The following is a 9,054-nucleotide window of genomic DNA, read 5'->3' on the forward strand; positions in this document are numbered from 1 at the left end:
TGGAGTCTTTCTCCGAAGTAGTGATAAGAGCAATGGGTTCATTATATAATCTTATTGTGTATGGTGGTACAAACCCTAAAGACAGTTAACTAAGACGTATTTATGAGAAAAGTTGTGAAGATAATTTTGTTTCTAAAAAATTTTGAACTCAGTGATAATTCTACATTGGTCTATTTTTTGATTGACCTTGTAAATTAATAGTGTCCCTTTTAAAAAATGATAAGCACTTTCGTTTATATCTATGTACATTTTTTTACTTTTAATTTGAACAGCATAAACAAAAATATTTACGTAAATCGTTATAAGATAGTTTAAGAAGATGAAAATAAGATCAGGAAATTTCATTTCAACGGGCACATACACTTAACATGGATATGAACACACTAGTAATAAAAATCTGGAATGAATGCTGGGGCAGTAAGGCTTTACATTATGTGTATAGAGGAGATAAATGTCATGATAAGTGAGTGACACAGAAATTGAATGTGCTTATAGTCACGAGGTTTTGTAGCACTGAGATTAGCAGCATTTGAAGGAAATAAAGGTGTCAAGTGGCTAGAATAATGATTGATTAGTGAGAATGAAAATTACTGACTTGACTAAACAGAGAGAGGATAATTAAAGAAGTTGAGCTTGAGGTGATTGGAATATATAAGAGTACCAGCAACAGAGGGATAGAGAACTTGAAGCTGTTGAAAGTACTGTGTTGTGTAGAATTGAAATGAGCTAGAAAGTATCTTTAACGCATTTTGAAATAATTTTCATGCTCCAGTCTATATAAGTATGTTGTATCTAGGAATTGATGAGGCAAAACAGCTTCACTAGTGAATTTTGTCCCCGGGACATTATTCCAGGGAACCTTATTCATCCTCACACCGTAATTCCCTAACATTTCGTATTAAATTTTGTCACGGATTTAAATAAATGGGCGTTGACCACATGATCACACGTGCTACTGAGTAAATTATTGAGTTGGCGATTGGAAGTCTTCTTTCATTGAGGTAAGTCCTGTAACTGTGACATAGCATCTATATTTAGTCCATTTTGTATTATTTCTGCGATGAGTTAGACATGCTCTCATTATTAATAATTGATATTGAATTAAAGCTTAACTAATGTGGACTTTGTGTTTGTAGATACAGGTAGACGCCCTATAGCATCCTAAACCTCAATATTCATATATTAAGTTCTGATGAAGTGATTATTCACACCTTGACCTACATTTATTTGTACTGGCCTAATGTGTTAATACAGTAACCAAATAAGATCACTCTTAAACACAAGCATTCACACCTGTAAAGTCTTACGTACTAATATTTTAGACACAACCTCTGATCTTCATTAAATAGAGAGAGGAGCATTAATTATTTGATTGTGTCATTTATTGACTTAAGGAATGGCTCAGATCAACTGGAGTGATGGTTAAACAAAAATTGACTTTATATGATCAGGACCATCTTCTGAAGTGGGTAGATGAGCTCCCTGAGCTAGAACACAAAATCTCTATGCTGATATCTCTGCCATTGTACCTTGACAAACTGCAACGGTCAGTTTGAAATGTGAAATACTTGCTTCTTGTAATGATGAGATACGGTTTTTAGGTTTGAAATAGTACCAACATTTTGGTTTATAAATTAGTGTTTTATATCAAGTGCTCTCACAAAACATAAATTAAAAGTACTTATTATAAAAGTTATATTTTAGATATAGAAATTAATTGAGCTATATGAACATGAAGAATCTGAAAAAACGGTTAATAGAATGGTTTGGCCAAAGGCCTTCATCAGCCTGTTAAGAAAACAGTGGCAAGAAAATAGTCACTTATATCTGCAAATGCATGGTGTTTACAGTTATTATATAGGCCAGAAGTTGTCCTAGGACAGAGAGAAAGGACGCTAAGTTGTACCATGTTAGAAATCACAAGTACAGAGTTGTACCACAAAGCGTGAAATGAACACGGACTGGTTAATTTAATTGTAGGGGGAGTGGCTATAAGTTAGCTCGGATCAAAGTGATGAGGTTGCTGGTGGGTTTTGATGTAGATGGCTTTCTTTAGTTCTCCCCTCTTTCACTGTCACCAGTTGATTTTCTTGTTCTAATTATTTGCTTTTCAACATAAAATTTCTGTGTCCGTGTCAATAGGTCTATGTCAATGCAAGAGCAGTGTATTGGTATCTCTGTTCATGACAGCTTTTTATGTTCTGTTAACCTTTTTTCAGGAATTCTATCATCGTTCATATAGCTCAATTATTTCTATATTAAAATAGAAATAACATGATAACCCCTACTTCATTATGAAAGTTATCTTTAGGTGCTTATAGATACATTGTTTTTGTAATAGAAATGTTTTTATCACTTCACTTCCTTACTAACATTACAGATATTATAAAAGACTCAAAAATCCAACAACTGTTGAGAAAAAAGATGATCACATTTTACCACTTGATGAGAGCATATATGGTAGTGTAGCTAAAGACACAGTAACCAATGAGAAAGGTTTACAATTAGGACTAGAGAGAATAAGTTCGAGGAGAAGTGGGTGTACTTTATTAGCTGGTAAGAATACCACTTACTAAATACATTTACATTAAGTTATTATTGTACAGTACAGTTTTTAGTATACTACATATATTTTATAGTATAACTATTGGTATAATACATGTAAGTAAATAATGCATTTAAAAATGAAAGATGTTGGTATGATTATCTGGAAGGGAAAGAACAAGGCCAAGGATAACATCACATACAATCCCTTATATAAGTAGCTAGCCAATAATGTAGTCTTGGATAAAGAATGACTGTTACCTACTAATTAAATATTATATACAACAATATTATATATGTGATAGCTATAGCCAGTATCTAGGAATGAATAAAAACATTTAGAATTGATACTGGTACCCCTGCAGGATTGAATGACTGAATACTTAAAAGATTGTTTATTGATAGGTTACTACTTATGTAAGGGATTTTACTATAGACTTGTGTACTTATCTCTCCCTACCTTGTTTCCTTCCTTTTTGAAATTCATTATACATAACATATAAAAACAAATATAGAGGTGGTAGAGGAAATCACTCCATCAATATTATGACTATATAAATGAATTTTTATTTGTAATAATAATCTTATTGATTTCATAGAAATAACATGGGAATATTAATGTTAATAGACTAGCAGTTTTTCATTTATATTTATGATGACATGGTTTAGTGTGTAGTAGAATGACCACATTTTTGATAAGTATATACTCCTAATTAATCACTATCATCCTAATATCTCAATAATAATTATTGGTCTTAATCTTGAGTTCTTGAAATAAGTTGTTGAAGAGAATAACAGAGAACTGGCAATTGTATAATATTGTTGTTCGGCTTGAAAATACATAGGTGGTAATAATAACAACTGTTTGCTAGGTGGTTTACTTCTAATATCTTGCAAAAGATAAGTTCTTTTTCAATATGAAGCATGCAAACACCTTATCATAGCACATACGCATTACTATGGGTTCATTATATACTGGTGATATGTACTAGAAATGATGTACATATAGTACATTCCTAGCACACACATACATATATACTGTGTAGCATATCCTTATTACAGACTTTATATATACAGTATACCTGTAGAACATCCTATAGAAATTTTAGCATCAAAATGATATGAATGTTATTATTATCTTTATAACATTATTATATGACCATACTTGCTTCCTTAACAAACGTATTTAATTAGGTTCTTTTAATTTGTTAACACATCACTTAATATAGTTTATTTCCTCAACTTCATAGGTGGACAAGGTACACGTCTATTCTCCTGGGGTACCATATCCTAAAGGTATGTATGATGTTGACCTACCCTCAAAGAAGACGCTCTAATCAATGTACAAGCTGAACGTATTTTTAGATTGCAACAGTTAGCTAAAGAATCTTATGGAAAGGTCACAGTAATACCTTGGTATGTTAAGTGGAATTTTATGTATATCTTGAAACCCTTTCTAATAGTGGACCCTGAGCATTGATGTCTGGTCCATAACATATCATACTGTATCTGAAAGTGTCTTTTTTATTTTGTATCATGTGTATGTAGTAGGTAGAGGTGTGATAGTTTGGGTATTGCCTAGTAACTTATTGTTTATTTACTATTTCATTAGGTATACTATAGAGTATTGAATTATATTAAGTTAGAAAAAATGGTATAAAATATGACATTTGACAAATTAATGATTTCCTAATTGAGAGAAATTACTACGATAGGTGGGGCAAAAAATACCAAATTTCTCAACATCTTCTAATTACAAGTCTCTTATCAATAGTTTTATATACCGTGTTATAATATGTTATTATAGTTTATATAACTCTGGTAATGTGACTATTCTTATCTTACTCAGGTATATTATGACTAGTGAATATACTCGTGATACTACTGAAGAATTCTTTAAGAATCATAGCTATTTGGTCTTACCCTAACAATGTCATTGTATTTGAGCAAACACTTTTACCATGTCTTGATTATCAAGGCAAATACTATTAGATCAAAAACATCGCATTGCTAAAGCTCCTGATGGTAAGGAGGACTTTATGCAGCACTTAGCAATACCAAAACTAAACATGCTAGAGGGATTTTTTTAGAGTTAGTATTTATAAGACATTTATTATACAATGTGACATTATATGTACCATTAGCTGTTTGTCTTTACTAGTATCTGTTTTATTTTAACCTTGACCCTTTTTTAACCTAATGTTTTTGTTGCTGCAATAGTGCCTTTTTGTTGTTTTAGTTCAAGTCTACAATCTATACATTTGATTTGTCACTAAATTACCTATTAATATAGTACTGGTATAAGGACGAAATATAAATTTTATGTATTAAATTACCAACATGATGAAGCCCTTAGAGTGATTTAAAAGGTCAAAAGTTAAGTTTAAGTGCAGTGGCTTCAAGTCTATGGAATCCACCAACAAAAACATTCATTTGCTTTCAATACATTCCATATATGTCCAGGTTTGCCATCAGAATACATATATATCGTCCATAATCCCACAGTCCCCATATGATATTGAGATGGTATTGTTGGGATTCATAGGGAATTCTGATGGCAAATCTGGAACACTCAGCCATGCTTATACATTAATTTTTTCTTGCTTCATTTAAAATCTTTTTTAAAATGTAAGGTTTTAAGGTTAGTATACTAAAGAAACTGAATATATCTCACAAATATGAAATGTTGCTTTTGTAACTGTGATGACTCTAATGGACTTAATTGTCTAAATTTATTGGGAAACCTTTAACTGTTTCTTGATTACATCTATTGTATTAATATAACAATTTGATCATTTTGTTTATTGTGTTATATAATTGTTAACCTTTTGTGGTAATCAATATGTTTGTAAACAAATATAGTACAATGACTAATTTATCACATGATCTAGGGAGTATGAACTAAACTTGTTAACTGAAATGACTGGTATCTTTTTCTCTTGTTTTTAGGACATGAAATCTAGAGGGTTACAATGTGTACATGTATATGGTAGACAATATATTAGTAAAATGGCTGATCATGTTTGTAGGGTTTTCTGTACTGACAAAGGAGGCTGATTGTGGTGCTAAGGTAAGCTGTGTTATATTATATTACATTATAATAGGGTTCGTTGAATTAGTGAATTTTAATAACTAGTGGTCCATGTCTATTATACAGGTATTAGGAAGTTTCAGCCAACTGAAAAAGTGGGTGTGGTCTGTCTGCTAGATGGCAAATATCAGGTATATACTATAATGTGTAGTGAGTATTGTTACATCTATCCCTCCCTCTCCTCTTCCTGTTCTTAGGTAGTGGAATATAGTGAAATATCTATTGAGACAGCAGAAAAACTAACTCTGATGGCACATTGACATATAGTGCAGCAATATATGCAATCATTACTTCACATTGCCATTTTTAGAGAGTTTTTTTTGTGGTCAGTATATTGATGAATTAAGTCATCATATTGCAAACAAAAAGATACCTTTTGTTAATGAACTGGAGAAAGTACATGTACGCTAAAAAAAATTATTGTATCATTTAACTAAGTAAGACCTTGGTTAGCATAGTTGATTTGAACCCAATACTGAACTACAGACTCTACCCACAAAGCTATACCTACTGTTGACATATTATTTACGTTTATACAAAACCAACCAGAAGCCTAAAAGTACGTGTTAGTAGTTTATTGTCCAATAATTGAAGCCATAATGGATACTATTTCAGTTGATTTAACTAGGTTAGTTCAATTGAAATATATTTGTATTATTATATTTGTTGTACAATGTTACCTATTGTTCAGTTATATTTGTCTTTGTGAATTATCATTTTCTAATGATAGGGTTCAACCATCATCTCCTAATGGTATAAAAATGGAGAAATTTGTCTTTGATGTATTTCAGTTTTTCAAGTAAGTAATTGTTTTGTTAGTTTTACAAAATCAAATTCAACGTTTGAGACTAAGTTTAAATGGAGTAGTTAATTCTTGTTGATTTAGTGTGGGGTCAGAATACATCTGTTATGTCTGTTACTCTTTGCAAAGCAATTGTAAACTTGAATTAAAATTTTAAAATTTTGAATTGAATGTTTATTCTACAGCAATTAAAGTTTTGTATACAGATAGCAAGTTGTGCTCTAGTGATATGTACATGTTAAGAGAAATTTTTATCATGACATTGCAGTCGAAATAGTAAAGTCTTAGACCAGAATTTAAACCTGCTATTAGATAAAATATAAATAGAATGAAAAAAATGCAAGAATTAGCATTAAAATTGTTTCAACTCCATTTTGATCTTCCTAATAGCTAGCAAGAGTTTTTGAATTAAAAGTGGTTTTTAATTAACTATAATAGTTGTCATTGAGTTATTCATTCACAACTCACATAATTACATTGTTATTACTACTTTATTTTTTTTTTATATTGACTTTTACATTCTCATTAGAAGTTTTGCTGTATTAGAAGTTTTTACGTGAAGATGAGTTTGCTCCACTCAAGAATGGACCAGGTTCTGGTAGTGACTCTCCTGGTACATGTCGTGCTGCACTTATGAATCTTCATTATCGTCAATTTTTGACATCAGGTGGTATGATTATGATGATAGTGGGCAACAACTTCCATTAATGCCTCGGTTAGAAGTTAAATTACTTTTACTAAGTGAACTTGTGAACTTGCAATACCGAGAGAGAGAGAGAGTGATAAGCTCTGTAACCTTTTTACATAACTATATGCTATGAAGAAACTCCTCCCCTTAAACCTTAGTGTAGGAGTATAATATAACATTAAAAGTATTATATCATATTACATGACCATCACTCAATATATAAGAATGATATTATCTAATAAGTTAGAGTATTTTTTTCTTTTTAAGGCATATATGTAATATGTTATTACTTAATATAAATATCTATTTAATTGAACTATCCTATTCCATAATGGACCGGCAATATCTGATTCTCTTGCTGTACCATTAGTTTTTTTTATTATAACATTTTGCTCACTTCACTATAATTTTTCCTTGTTTATTATCCATTAACTGCATCTCCTATCATTTTGTTTTAGGCCAACTAATGGTGCTAAAGATAGTGTTGTTTGTGAAGTGTCTCCTTTGTGTCCTACTTTGGAGAGGTAAATCAAGTCAGTACTAACAAATCCTTGTTGATAATAAAGAATTTAGTGAGAGGGCTAGTGTAAAGTGATTAAATGACTAGGACTAGGATAGTTACCTTGAAGGAGGCAGCATTTCTTTATTATATTTGGTTACTGCTAACTTTTTCAACAAGAAGGTTTATATTCCTGCTCTTTCCATTGGCAAATAGAGACAGCATCTTTGAACAAGTCTCTTGCTTATTTTTTATAATCCCACTCAGACATAGTTAGTATACCAATATTTAAAGATATCTGGTCATACAGTAAACTGTGTATACTATACATAGGTGATTTTGTACCCGTGTGTACAATGTTCTCCAGGTTCTCCTTTGCCTCTTTCCCTACATAATTTCCTGAGAGCCTGGAGAAGAAATATGTGGTAATGCATATTTTTTATTATTGCTTTATAAATTATAATAAAAATAAATATCTATTATTATCACTGTAGGGCTTAGATAAATATGTTCGGATAAAAAATTCAAAGAACCTGTTCTAATTGAAGTGAATGGCCCTTCCTGATATAAAACAAAATGATTTGTAAAAAACAATGTCATAGTCTGCTGATAACAATGTAGATTATTATGACTTTTATTATTTTAATTATTGATTATTACAATTGCTGCATTGTCTTGTTTAATATAATATTATTGTTTATTTTTATTAATTTTAGTTTTTTTGGTTTGAAATGGACTTCTATTGTAATTATTAAGTTTATTGCTTTGCTTTTCTTTATCATTAAAAGATACCTTTTGCTTGAGTGGTCTAACTATCACCTACTAATAAAAAGAGATTAAATATGTTTTGTTAATACTTTACCACTAGACTCGTGTTTAAAAGGTGCCAACATGTGAACACCTGTACAAGTAACAGAGAAGACTCTGCATGTCTGGACTCAAGGCATATGATTCTAGGGAACATGACAACATTTAGATATGTTTTTAACCCTATTTTCCAACCACTTTGCTGAGGTTGTTGTGTGTTATAGACATCATGAGGGGAGAAATAACATGAGTGTAAGCAGCAGGTCCATGAAGTGGAAGACAGCAAATTTACTTCACTTGTATTCAGCACTTTAGAAGGAATGGGAAGGTCTGCCACTGTACTAAAAGACTAACAGGTAGATTGCAGCTAAACATGAGTAGCCATTTGCATGTTTTTTTATTGATAAAATGAATGGCCAATAGCTACTGCTAGTTTAAATGGCATAAACAGTATAGAACAATAATAAATAAAACAGTATTAAAGTACTGGATATAGTATAATTAATAAGGCAAAATAAAATAAATGATTGATGGTATCTGGTAAGTTTTAGTGTGATAAGTGATATAAGTGAATGATTAGTAAATAATCATTTTTACTTTAGATATAAAAAGTGATTAGAGAT

The 9,054-nt window shown here is 30.9% G+C and overlaps 1 pseudogene; it reads left to right on the forward strand.

The window, feature by feature from the left end:
* The first annotated feature begins 1,451 nt into the window (after positions 1-1,451).
* On the forward strand, positions 1,452-7,050 carry LOC121366148 (annotated as a pseudogene).
* Positions 7,051-9,054: the final 2,004 nt, after the last annotated feature.

This window comes from Gigantopelta aegis, unplaced genomic scaffold, assembly GCF_016097555.1.
Source record: "Gigantopelta aegis isolate Gae_Host unplaced genomic scaffold, Gae_host_genome ctg4848_pilon_pilon, whole genome shotgun sequence".
NCBI lineage: Eukaryota > Metazoa > Mollusca > Gastropoda > Neomphalida > Peltospiridae > Gigantopelta > Gigantopelta aegis.